An 18,394-nucleotide genomic window follows, 5' to 3' on the forward strand; every position below is an offset into this window, starting at 1 on the left:
CGCAGCGCAGCATTTGTGTATGCTGCACCTCACGCAGCGCAGCATTTGTGTATGCTGCACCTCATGCAGCGCAGCATTTGTGTATGCTGCCCCTCACGCAGCGCAGCATTTGTGTATGCTGCACTGCACTGTGTGAGAAACTGGTAAACCTGGCCCACAGTGTGATACAATAATAGCGGCTAAACTGCGACTTCCTTTCAGTTCAGACCTCAGAGTAACAGGAGGGAGTGTATGTGTCAAGACACATTACTGCTGATTTCAATCTATCAAGCAGCACATGTTCCCTAGAAGCTTAAAAAACGTATTGACCTGTGCTCTCCTTCACTGTGATGTCATAGAGCTATCTATTGTTGGATAACAATGTATACCATACGGTGTGCCCTACAGATCCTGTGGTGAGCGTTATCATTCTCTTCCACTATGCTTCAATAATGCTCCTTCCGGCCATGGACTTTCTTTGTTGCCAAGACACTGAGGGCTCATTGTACCTCCTATAGAAGATAGCTCTGAATCCTTTCCAGGGTCTGCAGGTGGGTGGCTGACCTTGTAAGTAAGTAGTATAACATCTGACTCCACTGTCACTCTCTAGGAGGGAAGGGAACAGGAAGTGGTCAAGGGATGATGGACTTAAATGGCTCTCCTAGGAAAGGTATGGGCTGAGAGAGGCTCGTCCAGTTGTAGCGGGACAAGTATCAGTAGGGGATCTTCGAGAATACAATAAAGGCTCTAGTACTCAGCCCACCCGACTGCTATTGGTTCTGGTTGGCTTCTGCATCTCTGGCACATCTGACCACAGCACGACAGCACCGCAGGCAGAGGCATCCATGTCCATGTGATGGCATCGCCCTCCGCCACTTATCGGGGGGCCCAGTGGTGAGAGCGTAAAGCAATGTGAAATCTTTTAAGATAGTTTGAATCTAGTAACTGTTGGTTAACATCTGCTATTGGACAAGCAATTATTTTTATCGTTACCCACAAGTCTGCACAGCAAACGAGTCCAACGAACTGAACAGGAAAAATAATCTCACGTTTTGAGAATGCCAGCACCTAAGCCCATGCTGAATGTTGCACTAAGCAAAGACCACCTTTCCATGGTTGTGTTGTCCCAAAAAAGCCCAACTTCAAACCATGCTCTCATTCGCACTCTAGCACATGGCACTTGTTACTCTGGTAGAATAAATTTGATGGTGAAGATGGCATTGCAATGATGCCATTTCAGTCTATTGCCCACTGAAGGTCTGCCACTCCAAGGGTCTTCGTTACCTCCCACAACTTCTATGTCTTCCACACCTCAACACTTCCTTATCCTCAGTCATCCCCATGTCCCTACGCCCTGCATCAACCCCCGTACACACACTACCTTTCCCTAATCACAAACATATTTGATTCGAGATACAACCTGCCATTCATTATCAAAAACTTAGGAGATCAGGCTAACCCTTATTTGCAGACACACATAAAATACACACGCACATGCTCGCAAACACACACAGCTGCAAAGAAAAACCGCCTCTCGACAAAGTCTCACACAAGGCCTGGTGAAATCTTACCAGAGTAGACCACACTAGAAGCACCCTGCTGACCTCAGAGCTCCTGAAAAGTGCTACAGGCCCTGGCACACCACAATAATTACACAATCATTATCTTTCCACAACACTAAGACATCCCACCACATATGATGTACCATCCAAGCTCACAGGAAGAAGCAAAATTGCTGCTACACCTCTGTCTCTCTCTCTCTCTTGGACATCCCATCCTTATCTATCGCTCTCAACAGAGATGACACCACCACACTGTACCACTCACACCTGGCAACTCCTGTCCCCATCCAGACCCAGTCCACAGCACTATTACAGCCCATTCCCCAATATCATTTCAGTGGCAACTAACACCCAGCATAAACTCGAACTTCAATTGATGCAACCACACTTGCTTTCTCATTATTAGGTACATCAAGCACCACATGACGTGCCACATGCCACACACTTATGGGAAGGTGGGATTTTTGATCTCGCATTTGATTACTCTAGATCTAAATCCCCACTTAGGTCGACTGAATCTTTGTTGCCTGTCATAGAGTAAAAAGCAATCCACTACCAGGTCAAGTAAACCAATAATTGGCACGACTCTGAAGAACCACTTACCACGAATCAGTTTTAAAGTTTTATTATAAAGCCAAAGAGGTTCAAAAGGTATACTGGCACCAACACAAACATGAATTCTCTGAACGATCTTAGTCGACAGAAAAATACCACTAAAGCCAATTCGAAGATTAACAGGTTAGCAAGAATTGACACAAGATGTAACTTAAGCGTCATTTACAAAAAGAGAAAAGATCAGGTTAGACTGTCCCTACACTAGACTAAGTGACATCCCTACTTAACAGAATCTTAAGCTAAAAAGGTGTCAGCCGTGGTGACTTCCAAAGAAGTTCACTCACTCTTCTTAGTCTTTGGTGAAAATCTGTGCATTGCAGTCATGCCCTCTCTGCCTACCCATCCGCTCTCTAAGGGTCCTCAGGCCATCTGCTCTAACTCCACCCAGGGGTGCTGTCCCTAATACAAAATCATAATTACAGTTGAAACGCCCCTCAGAGACGCCCTTCACGTACACCTCTCACGTGGTTTCGATTCTGGCTTTTTCCATACTGATACTCCTCTGGGCCTCTTGTTAGCGTTGACCTTGCTTCCCAGGCTTCTTCTCGGCTCGCCGGTACCCCCCAGGAAATTCCTGGATCCTCCTCCAGGCCTGTGCCTGTCTCCCCGGACAGAGCTCTATTCATCACGCTCTTGATTGAAACCCCCCTCGCACCTGCAAACAGACACCCATGGATTGGGCCCCAAATTCCACCCTCCAGCTATCTATTCAAGTCATAAAACTTCGAACACGGTTGACAATTTATGCTTAACGAGACTCGATTCTAACTAACACGTGCAGATCAAAGAAGCAACTTTATCTTTCCAGGCCTACTAAATTACTTTGCAAGAGGCCTGCACTCTGTGAACCTTTATTTCTTAAACTAAAACAATTTCTAACCTATTACACTCTGATTATATGAAACACTTCAATAAAAACATAACTTTAACATATGATCAATTATTCTGAGTAATATCAAATCCATCTCATGCGAGAAGTAAAGGCACGTTTTCGTTCTTCATACATTGCCATGAGGCCTGCACATTTCTACGTTTAGCAGCATCACATTTTCTCCTGCAGCAGCTGCATAACATGGAATCTAATATCACTTTAACATTTCTAAACACTACTACATTAGTTTCACACTCTACAATATGCTTTCTATATTGATTAAACATTCATGAGTATATGCATTTCTATATATTTTCGACACATCTAAATGCTTTAACTAAATTTGTGCATCTAACTTGTAAATTTGGCGCACTTATACATTTTTCTCAGTTTGCGCTCTCTCACTTACAAACAAAACACACTCACCAAAGACAGCAATTATCAGCAGCATCGCAACACAACTATAAAAGCCTTGTTCTCCCCACTACTCGACCAACCTCTGACAGAGCAAAATATACAACTTTACAGAGACTAAGAAATAACAGGAACACCGCGCCACCTTTACCACACTAGTTAAGAAGTACCATATGACCTCTTACACATGTCAAGCAATGTACATCTGCCATCCACTGAAATCAGTAGACAAAACAACAAGGGTCTGGCTTTAGCGGAGCAAAGCCACGCCACAATCTGAAATAACAAAACAAGTTTCCAGTACTGCACACATATTTGACCATTTGTAGAAGTGACAATGAAGAAAACAATTGTCCTTTCACCAATATATGGTTAGAATTACATCAAAAATGAATTTTATTTATATCTCACAGAAATATTATTTGTGTCTTCTTTTACAATTTTCTCAACTAAAATAGACTACATTTTTATTTTCTTTTATTTTTAGAGCCCCATTATGAAATAGAAATTTACAATCATGCTCTAAAAACTCAGTTCCATATAATATATATATATATATATACACAAAGTGACTCAGTCATATACTAATTCACACATCCATCCACACACTCACATTCAATCTGTTCACACAAGTAATGCCCGCCCTGGGAATATTTCACTACGCCCTAATTTTTGTGCGGCATTAGTAATCGATTGAGGAAAACTTTCTAACTGCAAGGCCATCTCTAAAGTAACAAAATTACAGTAGTAACAAACAAATGAATAGAACAAGATTGGCCAATCTTGTTCTATTCATTTGTTTGTTACTGAGACACTTTGTGTATATGTATATAGAACTGAGTTTTTAGAGCATGATTGTAAATTTCTATTTGATAATTGGGCTCCAAAAATAAAAAAAGGACAAATTTGGGGGCAGATGTATCATCACCATCATTTGCGATTCTCAAATAGTGATTTTTAGAAATCGCTATTTGAGAATTGCAATTTGGGATGAATGTAGAAAATCGCTATTTTATAGCGATTTCTTAAAATTCCTTAATTGCGATTAGCAAATTGCTAATCGCAATTAAGGAATAATTTCCCATTCATTTCAATGGGCCAGGAGGCCCATAGGAAGGAATGGGAAGTTATTCTCAATTTGCGATTCTCAATTTGCTAATCGCAAATTAAGAATAATTTCAAGGGTGCAAGGGTGTCTTAAGGACACCCTGCTGCACCCCTGAAATATACATGTGTGCGCATATGGCACACATACATGCCCTAAGGGCATGTAGGAGCGCCACATGGCACCTTTACAAATGCCAAAAAGTCCATTTGTAAAAGAATTCGCAAATTACCACCAACTACATGTTGGTGGTAATTTGCGATTTCTTAGAGTGAAATCGCAAAACATTATTGTTTCTTACATAGATTTTAAGGAATCGCTTTTTGCGATTCCTTAAATGCTTGTGCAAAATTAAGGAATCGCAAATTTTGCGATTCCTTAATTTTGCAATGCGCTTTTCTTCATACATCGCATTTGCAAATTTTTTTGTCACAAACGCTGCTTTTTTGCGAATCGCAGAGTTTGCGGCAAAACAAACGAATGATACATCAGCCCCTTAGTCTATTTTAGTTTTTGAGAATTTGAGAAAATTGTAATAAAAGACACAAAAAATATTTCTGTGAGATATAAATAAAATTCATTTTTGATTTAATTCTAACCATATATTGGTGAAAGGACAATTGTTTTCTTCATTGTCACTTCTACGAAAGGTCAAATATTTGCACAGTACTGGCAAATTGTTTTGTTAATCCACTGAAATCAGGCATCACTCAACATTCATGCATCCTGCCCGGCAACATGCCCCTACTCCCCAGATCTCATCTGGGCACGATGCTGTAATACTAGAGGCCCCAACTAAGATCCCCAACAGCAGTTCATTTTTTCACTCTAGACATAGACATGCATTTTCTTTTTGCAGATTTATATAGCGCAAACTGTACCCGAAGATATTGGAGTACTTTACATGAGCACTAGTTACGTTACACAAGGACACATACATTTTTTTTTTCTGGTAGGCACGGGGAGATTAAGTGATTTTCCCATAATCACAGGATGGAGAGTCGACCCGGAGGCTCGAGCCTTGGTTTCCCAGCTCCAAAGTCGGCAGACTAGCAGTCAGACCACATCCTCTGTCTAAGCCCACCTGGTGCACTGCAATGGATAAAAACTAACCATGCTCGCTGTGCATGCCAAATACTATCATACACACATACGGAACAACACGCCCTTCTTTAGGCACACCTGGGTCATCGGCACAAGACCACAACAAAACAAGCTTACGTGGCATACAAACCACCTCCTACCCCACAGACATAACCAGCTAACTCATATGTATGCAGTTAGGCTTCACACTTTTCCACCCACTATCCACACAGCTTCCACTCTAAACCATCTACTCTCATGTAACAAACTCTGCTTACCAGTCATTCACCACATCCAGAGGACCAAGCATAGAGATCAATCACAGCCAATACCATGAAATCCAAAGGGCATCCTAATGAAATGGGACCGCCTAATGTCCTCTTGGACCATACCCAGGTAGGTTTAAGGCGAGGTCATGGAACCAAAGTTGTTATGACCATAAAGATCCCTTTTTACTAGATCTCTCCGCGACATTCATCAGAGTCAACCTCGATCTCACAAATGGACCGCAAAACCCAGGCATTATCATAGCGGCTCTAAAATAAATGTAAAACGTTATAACCAGCAGCCCATACTGCATCTCACTCACTAGAGATGCACTCTAACCTTAATAAGAGCAGGGACGGAAGGGACCGGGTGACACTACCAAAGGAACCAACTCTGAGCAGCTCCAGTCTCCCGGTAAGAGCTCCCTTAACACACAGGGTTGGGGGGCAATGGATTACGCATGGTCAGTGTTTAATCTTTTCATACATGCTGCTTGTCCCTATAGAACCTTTATATAGCACAACGTTTAATATAGATACAAATCATGTTAAGCCGGGTCTGTTGGCTCAGTTGACTAATGCATCCACTGCAGGGGCCTGTGTTCAACCGGATCACTGAAATAATATCGACGGACACAATATCGACTTGCCAGAATATCGTGGACAAAATATCGACAGTCAAAATATCGAGTTTGTATCTACAAACAGGTAAGTACAAAAATATCGAGTACAAAATATCGTTAACAATAATATAGATGTAAAAAATATCGACTTTATTAAAAACAGTGTTAAATTAAATTAATATTAAATTTAAATTACTAAAATATACTTAAAACTACTTAAATTAAATTATAATAATTAAATAATAAATGAAAATAATAAAAATAATTTTTTACAATCTTATTAGTTGACCCTGAACCCTAAAAATACCCCTTTACCCAAAAACCCCAAACTGACCCTGAACCCTAAAAATACCCCTTTACCCAAAAAACCCAAAACAGACCCTGAACCCTAAAAATGCCCCTTTACCCAAAAACTGAAAACTGACCCTGAACCCTAAAAATACCCCTTTACCCAAGAACTGAAAACTGACCCTGAACCCTAAAAATACCCCTTTACCCATGAACTGAAAACTGACCCTGAACCCTAAAAATACCCCTTTACCCATGAACTGAAAACTGACCCTGAACCCTAAAAATACCCCTTTACCCATGAACTGAAAACTGACCCTGAACCCTAAAAATGCCCCTTTACCCAAAAACTGAAAACTGACCCTGAACCCTAAAAATACCCCTTTACCCTAAAACTGAAAACTGACCCTGAACCCTAAAAATGCTCCTTTACCCAAAATGTATCAATATTATTTAATTACCAATTAATTATTAATTAACAATAACAATAAAGTAAATATATTAGAACATTAGCTGTAATTATTTTAATAATTAATATTATTTTTTCCAAATTAATTACTTAAAAATAACACAAAATTAAATATATTAAAAATTTACTCTAATTAATGTAATTAACTAATTACAAATAATTAATTAACAATTAATTACTAATACAAAATATGTTCAAAATTATATTAATTAATTAACTAATTAATATTAATTAATTATCAATTAATTATTAATTAAAAATATTAACAAACATATATTAATTAATTAATTATTATTAAATTACTTCCCACCCTATTCCCCTATAAACCCACAACCCGCTACAGAATTACATTACGCAATTATTATAAAAACAAAATTCATTTAATAAAATATTTTATTACATTAATACACACTATTCACACATATTATTACATAAAAATACACTATAAAATATTATATATTATTAAAAATTCGATATTTTTGCTATCTATATTTTATACAGTCGATATTACTTCACTTACCTGAAAAACAATATTTTTGTAGTCGATTTTATGTCCAGTCGATATTTTGTCCAGTCTATATTTAAAACTCGATATTATGTCCAGTCGATATTTTGGAGTCGATATTTTGTCTGTACACCGTTCAACCTCATGGTCACAGGTTCAAATCCTGGTGGGTCCACTCAGCCTTTCATCAATCTGAGGTTGATAAAATGAGTACCATTGAGTTGGGTAACAATAAACATCTGTTATTCAGCACCAAGACACCCCATTAGGGGGGAACGTGTGCTTTACAAATACACATGTTATGTTTAATAAAGGAGTATTAAACTGTGCAAGGAAGAAAGCATGCTATTTACTCAAGAAGCTGTGACCATAAGAAGCCATTAGCCAAGAAGGACTGGCCCAAGAGACATGCACAAAGAGGAACAGTTCCAGACTGAAAGGAAAATGATTGCACCGTCTCTTCTTTACTTTAACTAACAGCAGCCGTAAAAGCTGAAACACGACATGTTGAATGACGTTTTAAAAACTACAATGCCCATGAGTATGTGAGAACTACAATTCCCATGAGGCCTGTCAGGTTTCAGGTGACCCTATAAGCCAAGATGACAAAAGGAGGCCCGCCTCTTCATTGCTACTCGGTGGGCATGTGAGGCATTTTCAGCTATGTCTTCTAGGTTACTGTAAATATTGCTACTATTGTAAATATTTTTCATTATTATACACAATATATTTGCTTGTTATTTTCTCTTTCTCTTACAGCGTGGACCTTTGGTTGTAAGTCTGTCTCTTATTTGTCCACATGCCGGCTACGTTTTTGCCTCACAAGTGTTCAGTGACGCATTCTTGCTCCGCCGCCATTTTAGTCTGCCTTTGAAGAGAATTTGCAGAGAGCTTCCTGTACTTCCTAAATGCTACTCAAACGCTTATTCTTTTCTATTATTTCCTATATTTATTTGCCCTCCATCCTGCTCCTGACGCCTATTTCATCTTCTGAGATAGGGGCTTGTGGCTCATTCCAGGCCTGCCTTCTCTCTGCCCATGGCCAGCTTCCTCATAGCGTTCTAACCCTTCTGAACCTGGCTTCTTCAGTGGTGACACCTCCCATTGAGAATTAACCCTTTCCTCCCTATTTGTTCTTTGGACGCCTTTCAGGGCTGTAACATTAAATACATGTTCAGATACACATTACTAAAAGGCTGCAATAAATATTGAAAGTAAAGTTTTTGCTACAGGAGTATCAGGAGTATATGTGTGTGCGTGTGTGTGTATGTATATATATATGTATGGCATGCAAGTTCGGAATAAATAAGACGCACTACAAAACCCCCTTCAGTGACACTGAGACCCCCATTAAAGGCCAGCATACCTGCAAAACAGAATATGCAGTATATGTTCTGACATGTACGTGCCGGCTCAATTATGTAGGCAGCACCATACAACCTGTACATGTCAGAATTTTACAGCATATACAAGCCATTCTGCATTCAGATCCAGCATACCCGGTTGCGCGTCACTTTTTGAGCTCTCATAGTAAGGATATCAATTGCTTATCTTACTATGTAATAGCCTCAATCCCCAAACTAAGACGTGGTGGCAACCGTGAGCTCAAACTCAGACAATTAGAATCACAAATGATCCTTGAATTCGACAGTAAATGGCCAAATGGGCTTAACATTACTGAGGATCTTCGCCATTTTCTATGATATGCCCCTCAGCGGTTATATTAAGTCTTGAATACATTTATGCAATCTTGATGTTCTTTCCCCTAGATAGTCAGGTTCCCTGTTATCTAGTGGGCCAAATTCTCTGGTCCAAGTGATTTATAATGGTGCTGATATAACTAGCTGTGAATTTGGCCAGTCAAGTTCCTTGTTGGCCAATCTACTATCGATAGATGTAACTCTTTACCTTCCTCAAATGTTGTAAATATTGCTGTATATTAGTTTGTATACACTTTTTATCAAAAACAAATTGTGTACACTTTTTAGCACTGTATTTTACACTGGGTGTTTTTAGCAACTATGAATTTTTCACATGCCAGTTTTATCAAGTATCTATTGTTTTTACAGTATTTTATGAGATATATATAAGGTCATGGTTCTATCTCTTACTGTTTGCATTTATGCAATTATTGTACAAGATACTTTGCAACATGTGGATTCAGCACTTTATTTCCATCTACCTCTTTTCCCTATGCACTTTAATACACTCCACTAGACGCAGGCTTGGAACCAGTCTAAATTGTATATATTGGCACCTTAAATAATCCTACAATTCCCCAGTCACTGTCAATACATTATGTAGACATTTCAACGGTTTTATCTATAAGGATTTATCCTGTAATTAATCATGTGATACCGTGTTTTACAAATCTGCATTTTTTTCCTATGGTCTTTTAAAAAAAAAAAAAAAAAAAAAAAAATGTGACATCTCATTTTATTTATATCATTTTGTATGTAAATAATATGTAGTAATGAAATGTTCTTAAAAAACGGAAAAATGTGATATGCAGTACCTCTCTCCTTAATGCAGGAGAAGTATGTCTTTTATGTCTATGCAAAACCTACACCATGTGACTGGGCGGGCCAATTGGGTGTGCACAGCATTATAAAATTAAAAAATTGAAACTGGCTCACTTGCATGTGAACAAGGGCTTTCCTAGCCCGAAAAGCGTAGTGCCCTCTTGCCTACCGGCTTCTCTGCAAATAAAGATCCTGTGAAGCGCATTTGGTGGTCCGTCTCCTATGTTTCCTCGCCGGTCTGACGTTGTTTGACCTGGAAGTGGTGTTTGGAGTTTTTGCGGATGTATATATATATATATATATATATATATATATACATATATATATATATGTGTATATATATATATATATATATATATATATATATATATTCACAAACTAAATAATTAAATTCCTATTTCACCTATACCGTAGCAAAAAGACAATTTGTTTTGCTTATAACTTTGACGCTGTTTAATGAATCTTCATGTAACTTTCCAATAAAAAAGTTCATCCATCAAGATTTGGGGTAACCCGTCAAGCAGGGGCAGAAACATGGGGGTGAGGGGGGTTACAAAACATGTTTTCCTCAAACAATTTTCAATAGGATATTGAACAGCGATACTGCAAAAGCTGCTGAAATGAAGTACACTAAATTTGGCAGAAAGCTAGATCTTGGTCCAGGAAGTGTACGTTTTGTAATTTGGTATAAATCTGTTCAGTAGTTATTGAGAAATTACGGTTCAAAATGTTTGTGCCCCATCCCTTAGGTCCTGATACAGGTGCAGTGTTCTATAGACACCAAGCACTGGGTCAACGCACTGGTGTTCCCTGTCTGGGAGAGTGCAAGCAGGAACTATAATCTTTATTCCTTCTCTACACTCTCACACCTTTGCTCCTGCCTGGGGCAGAGAAAAAGGCTGCTCTCGCCCAGGCAGAACCAAAGTAAAAGAGCTGGCTTCTAGCAGCACCACAATGGGGGAAACGACCTTTACAACGCGGTCAAAACACTGCAATACATTTACATTGCTATTTTTACAATGCAAGTCGTTACAACGACTTGCACTGGAGGGCGCTCTATACTAAGGAATAGTGTGATTTACTATTCCAACACCTTCTTTACTGTACGTAGACTGGAGCTGGAATAGTAAATCACACTTTTCCTAGGTTGGGCGCCCTCCAGCGCAAGTCGTTGCAATGACTTGCTTTGTAAAAACAGCAATGTAATGTACCGCGATCTCAATGATCGTGTTGTATCATCATATACCCCCACAAAGGGTGCTAGCTGGTGAGCTGACTGGAGACTTAGGGACTTGGGTCTTCCCCCACCCCACAGCCTCCTACTTTGGCATATGTTGTGGATTCTCTGGGTGGGTACCAGGTCACCCGCTTTAAAAAATAGGATGCCAGTTCCCACCAGCACCACACTTGGTACTGGCTGGGTAGCCAGCTGGGGCTGCGGGGCTTTGGGGCTCTTCCTGTGACCCCCAATATTGGCTTTTGTTGTTGCTGCCCTGGGTGGAGACTGGGGCAACCACTTTAAAAACAAGTGTTGGCATACCTCAGCTCCTAACTGGAAAGGTTAGGGGGGATTTGTGAAGTGGATGCCAAAAAAAGGGTGGTCCCAAAGCACTTTTTCCCCATTCATTTTTTCATAGGAACTTTAGACACAGCTACCTCCCAAACTGCTAAACAGATTTACACCAAATTTTTCAGAAAGATAGATCTTAGTCCAGAAAGAGTGCTTCTTGTGATTTGGTGTGAATCTGTTCAGTAGTTTCGGAGAAATAGTGCGTCCTATGTTTCATGCCGCGGAGACTTGTGTACTCGAGAGATCTGCTGCTGAAGTCTGAATGGCTGCCACCACATCAACCAGGAAGTGGTGGCAGCCATCTTAGAACTCGGGACTCAGCTGGAGCCCCCAAAAAAGGCAAAAAAATATTGGGGCCAGAGTAGGGATACCTTCACCCCCTAGGCCTGGTAACAAAAAACATTTTAATTAAACAAATGTTGCCATGAAATTGCAGAACATTCATGAATCTGTGATAAAATAAAATAAAAAACCAGCTTGGTTAAAAAAAAGACTCCTCTCAGAATGGACCAGGTCGGGAGGCTGGGGGGGAGCACAAAGGTGGTTTTGAGATAGCCTGGACTGATATTATAATGCAGGGGAGGGGATCAGGTAGGCCCTCCCTGAGCCTAAAAAGGCCCCTGGAATTCCATCCCCCCCGGGCCAACTTGTTTTTAAACGGGAGGTAGGCTTGTGGCCCCCCGGCCTAAGCCTTCCAAGGGCCAAGGGGACCCATTCCCAAGACAAAACATAAGTTAAAAAGTAGGGGGGCACGCAATCCCCCTCGGGGTCAGCTCTATTACTTACATCAGTGCTTTTAAATCAGAATTTTTCATTCTCCCGCCAGGCAGGAGCCTGCATCAGTGCTGGCGGGGTATGGTATGTCAGCTCCCGCCTGGAGGGAGATCTAAACATGCTCCTGCTGGGTGTGGGCAAATGTCTGTATACCTTCCGAAACAGGACAGATATTGCTCCTGTCAGGTGGGAGCCAGAAAAAAATAGCTTCTCCCTGGGTTTTCCACAGTGCCTACTCAAGGCACTGCGGTTGGTGAGTGTCTCTTGTGGGCACAGGGGCCTACATCTGAGGCCACGGGCGACGGGCCCATGGGGCCCAAGAAGCATCAGAGAGGGGGACGCAGACCCCCTTTACCTTAATTATGAAAGTTGGATCCGGGGGATGAGGTCCCCAGGGCATAATAAGGCTCAGGGAGGAGGGCAGCACAGCCCCTTCCCTTTATAATGACATGAGGCCTTGGTGGAGGCGGTCTGGGGGATCTAATAAGGCTCGGGGCTTGAGGGGGCTGCTCACCCCTGTCACCTTCTATCATGGATTTTGGCCCTCTGTGAAGGGATCCCTGGCTGCTCATCTGCAAATTTAAACCTTCAATTTAAGTCCTTCTCCTTCTTTCCATCCAGAAGGTGGGGGGTAGACTACGTCGTTTTGTTGATGTCTGGGAACAAATCACTCAAGATGGTTGGGTTCTTCAAACAGTCTGCAGTTTTCATCTGGAATTTTTTACTTCACCCATTGTACGAAAATAGGATCTGCTTTTATGGTCCCCCCACTTTTTCCCTGGTGCTAAGCTGTTATTGACTAGTTTGACTGAGATCCTGCTAATCATGGCCCTAGTCCCTCTGCTTTCGCCCTAAAATTGTTATGAAAAGTACTTATTTACATCCCAGATTGCACACTGGAGTACCCTTATAGGTCCCTAATATATGGTACTAAGGTACCCAGGGCATAGGTACCCTAGAGGTCCCCCATGAGCTGAAGCATGCATTATGCCACCCACGGGAGACCATTAAAAATAGAATTACAGGCCTGCCATTGCAGCCTTTGTAGGCTGGTACTAGCACCCCTTACGAAAGATATAGGTTTCCTATATCTAGGGTTACTGCACTTAAAACCTATAAGTCACCCCTGTAGCAGGCCTTTGCAATCCTGAAGGCAGGGTGCTTGGTTCTAAGTGTGAGGGTGCCCCTGCATGGGCAGGGCATGCCTACAGAGTACATTGTCCTAGGTTGGAAGTGAAGCAGCATATACCATATAGAGGGGCACCACGTAATTACGCGATGACCATCTCAAAATTGACTGCAACAAATGTTTGGTATCAAACATGTTGGAATCATACCCCCACACTGTAAACTTTGTGGGAGGTATGATTCCTAGCACTGGAAGAGCTCTCTGATAGGCTCTCAGTGTTCCCAGTATCAGCCTTCTAGACCCGAACAGCACAAATGGGTTGCTGCCGACCATAAACACGATTCTGCCCTCCATCTGCTGAGCCAAGCTTGAGCAGGGGAAGGCAGAACAATAGACATCCTGTCACAGGGAGGTGTTACCACCTCCCAGACAGGATTTAGTGTATAGGGATCAGGTGGGTGCGCTTGCCAAAGTCTGCATGAAGGGCACATTTGGTGCCTCTGTGCATAGTCCAGTTCAAACCAGCTCTGGGAGCCATTGCCTCCCGCTCTGGCATGAAACTGGACAAAGGACATGAGAGTAACCTCCCCCATCCAGACCCTCCCATGGGAGGGTTCCCTGAATCGTCCGAACCCTTTTCTTAGGGTACTTAAGGGTTTACCTGTGGGTGGGCCCTAGATTCATCATGGGGCAAGATTTAATCCAGACACCACTTCTTCTTCTACCATCTGGGCACTCTGGACTTCGCTGGACTTTGTTTGGGCTCGACTTTGTCTCCCTTCCAGCCTGCTGTATCATCTGTGCCTGTGCACTATACAGGAACCTTCCAAGGCCTGTGGGCATCAAAGACACCTGAAGGAATCTCCCTTGAAATGAAGGAGTCACTTCCCTAGATTTGCAGGCACCGCAACTAAGATGACCGGTCAGCTGATCCACAGCTCTTCCGGACTCCGAAAGGTTCTGCAACACAGGTGGTCGTTTTCCCCAGCTCTTGAGGCCTGCCCTCCCTTTAACCAAGTTTGAGGCCAGTATCCCTCGTGGGAGCCTCAGGAACCGAACCTCTGAGCACCATGTTGACTTGCAGTTGCAAAGGCTTGTTAGCTTCCTTCCACCAAGATCTTCGGGCTCCAAGTAACCCCAACCTCAAGCACCTCCAAGGGCCAAAGTCTTTGTTCGCATCAACAGTTGGCACTGTGGCCTGCATTTTTTGGTGAGCTGCTTGAGGTCCTTTTGTGACTCCCGTGCCTCCGGCCTGTGGGTCCTGTTGAGGTTCATCTTTGCTTCTTTTAGGCTCCCCCGATTGCTCGGGCCTTCGCTGACTCCACCTTGCTGGTCCCAACGTTGCACCTTCTTCGACTTCTGCATTGGTTGCATTTGCCAAGGCTTATTGGTGCACCTGCCGGACACCGACTTGACATCCAACATGGGACAGCTTGTGCATGGCTTCTGGTCTGGTCTTCCTCAGCATTTCCAGAGATGAATGATCTTATTAGATGAAACAAAATGATATATTATATAGAAAAATTAATGATGAAAACAAAATTATACATACATTTTCCATATCAAAGTTGCTTTTTTAAGCTATGTGTGTAACATAGTTTGTGGTTACTGCCATTCATATACTTGGAATTAGTTGGCATATTTTTATTGTAGCTTGCTATAATTTCCTTACCTCACAGATGCAGAATCAAGGTCATCGTCCACTCTCCTGCAACTCCCGAGATTGGTGGGCATTTGTTTTATTAGGTACAGCTAGTTGTTTTTACCTCCTGATTATTACGCTATGTTCCATACATATAATAGTGAAGAGCGGTGAGAGCAATTAGATTCTTAATAATCCAATTATTGTAAAACTGAGTGCCCCGCGGAGCCACTCCGTTAGATAGTGTAATTTTATGCGCATCACAATAGCCGGACCACAGATTCGTGTTCATCCAGTACCACTGAGTAATGGCAGCTACCTTCACGTGTGCCGGCATGCTCTGCGCATGTGTGGCTCACCAAGTCTGCCCGGTAGCTGATATTAGATTAGCGAGCATCATCCCAGCTGCTGGAATTTTCATCGGTGTAACCGTCTCTGTGTATCAGGTAAGGAGCTGTCCCCTTCGGTCCTCCCCTATGGTTATGGGCTGTATCCCAAACATTTAGCAGTGCTATAGTGATTGGTTCTTATTGACATTTTAGATACCGGATTCACAGTTATCTTAAGTGTTGGGTTAATTCTAATACCCCGCCCAATTTGCCACACAATTAAGTCAAATACAGAAACAAGGTGTTATTAACCGTTCTATCTGTGTGAGAATGGAGGAGTATGGAGGAGGATTATCACTCCTTCCATAATTGCTAAAGTATTATGGGGTTGTATGTTAATACAAAGCGGGCTTTTACCCTGCGTGCCATTACAACGCAGGCTTTACAACTCAAGTCGTTACCACGACTTGCGCTGTAGGGTGCTGGACTTAGGAATAGTAAGATTTACTATTCCAACACCAGCCTACGTACAGTAGGAAAGGTGTTGGAATAGTAAATCTACTATTCCTTAGCCTAGAGTGCCCTCCAGCGCATGTCGTGGTAATGACTTGCGTTGTAAAGCCCGCGTTGTAATGGTAGTGCGGTGTAAAAACCGAGTGGTAATGGATGTTCCCCGTATTATGGTGACAACTAATGCAGTTCACCATTGTTACAGGTTACAGAAGGAACACGCCCACAGAGGGTAGTCTATCCATGGGACGACCGCACAGACTGGACCCTATTCTGACTAGTGATGTTAGATGACTGTATTAAATTATAACACCAGCATAACTAAAGTGCCTAGGGTAAGCATAACTCTAATTACAGCCCACACTTATCAATGCAGTCACACTAATCCCCTATCACATTTACAGTCCTCAGAATCTCTGTCCTGAAGAGACTCTGTAACGATAGAGGGTCAAAACGTTGTTGACAATTGATAAAGGATAGTCCAAGAAACACTAGAACATACTCTAGTACCTATAATTTACTCTGAAACCTTTATGGACATCCTTTCTACTCCAATAACCAACTCCGCCTTTTTAAGAATTGTTTTGGGTATGGTCACTCCACTGAGGTCACATAAGTCACAAATTTTCATAGATGTATGTGTAAATAGTGTCAATACACAGTGTAAGTTTACAATATTTTTCTGATTTCTTAAGCTATAATTGAAAATAAAAAGCTCTTACTTCGGCTGAAGTGAGTGTTGCATAAGAACTGTTTTGGGGGGCTGTTTTCTTTCTAGTTATATGTCTTCTTTGAAGTCAATTACTTAAAAAATAATAAATGTAATGCATATTGACTTCATTGTGTGCTAATTTCGCTTAAATCGCTGCAAGACAGTAATCCTGGTTAAAAATATTTTTACAAATTTGATCTAAATGAGTTTCTTGTGAACAACTGTAAATTGGCTAAATATGTATTTCATGTCACACACTTTATTGTTTGTGTAGCACTGAGATTTATGGAGCAACTGAGGCTTTTGTAGGCCTCAGACATCTTACAGGCTGGCTGCTACACTATGTCTGAGCCTCAGGTTTTTGAGACCACACAATCAATCAATCAATCAATCAATCTATCTATCTATCTATCTATCTATCTATCTATCTATCTATCTATCTATCTATCTATCTATCTATCTATCTATCTATCAATCTATCAATCTATCTATCTATCTATCTATCTATCTATCGATCTATCTCTCTCTCTCTATGTCTGTCTGTCTGTCTGTCTGTGTGTAAGCCTCATGTTTTTGAACCCACTCTATCTATCTATCGTCCATGTGTGAGCCTCGTGTTTTTGAAACCACTCTATCCATCGTCAATATCTGAGCCTCAGTATCTATCTATTAATTAATTAATTTCAATATGTTTCTGTTCACCGAGACATTTGACAAACCTTGTTCTAAAATAAACCATAAGAATATGTTTATAACTATATTTTTTAATATTCCTCTTCTTACATTGTAATATTAAGTTGGTTCTGTCTGTATTTCCTTACTGCAAATAACTGTTGTTAATCATACAACCCAAAAGAAGTACTATTAAATCCAATGGGTCTGGACTTTTGGCGTTGCAAGTGCTTTTGACAATGCTGTGCAGCATTTGAAAAAAAGAATTGGTTACTGCCAGTGCTGATGAGCATGGGTTAAAAAACAACAATGCAAGGATGTCTATACACAAGCCTATAACAGGGAGCAGAGAAGTAATCATAGGAGATTGACAAGAAAGCCAATCAGTGGTAAACAGTGGGCTGACCCAATGTGGAACCCTGTTTATTGGTATTGTACCCAATAGGCAAGATCTAAAACCTATTGTACAAACCATTTTAGATTTTTTCTCAGTTCTCAAAATGGAGGTGGAGGCATTTTCCTAAATGTTGTTCCCCATAATTCTTAAAACTGCAGTGTGGCCTTTTCAAGCAAGTTGTTCCCCCACTTTACAAAACAGAAACAAGTAGTTCCCTTTGCTCAACATGTATTTTCATACAGGTTACTCTTCTATTGTTTGATATGGAGGTGGGGCATTTCCAGGTAAGTTGCCCTGGCACGTCCATGCTAGCTAAAAGGTGGGGAAGGAGGATATCTGTGGATGATAAGATGGTGA

This window comes from Lissotriton vulgaris, chromosome 4_1 (assembly GCF_964263255.1).
Source record: "Lissotriton vulgaris chromosome 4_1, aLisVul1.2, whole genome shotgun sequence".
NCBI lineage: Eukaryota > Metazoa > Chordata > Amphibia > Caudata > Salamandridae > Lissotriton > Lissotriton vulgaris.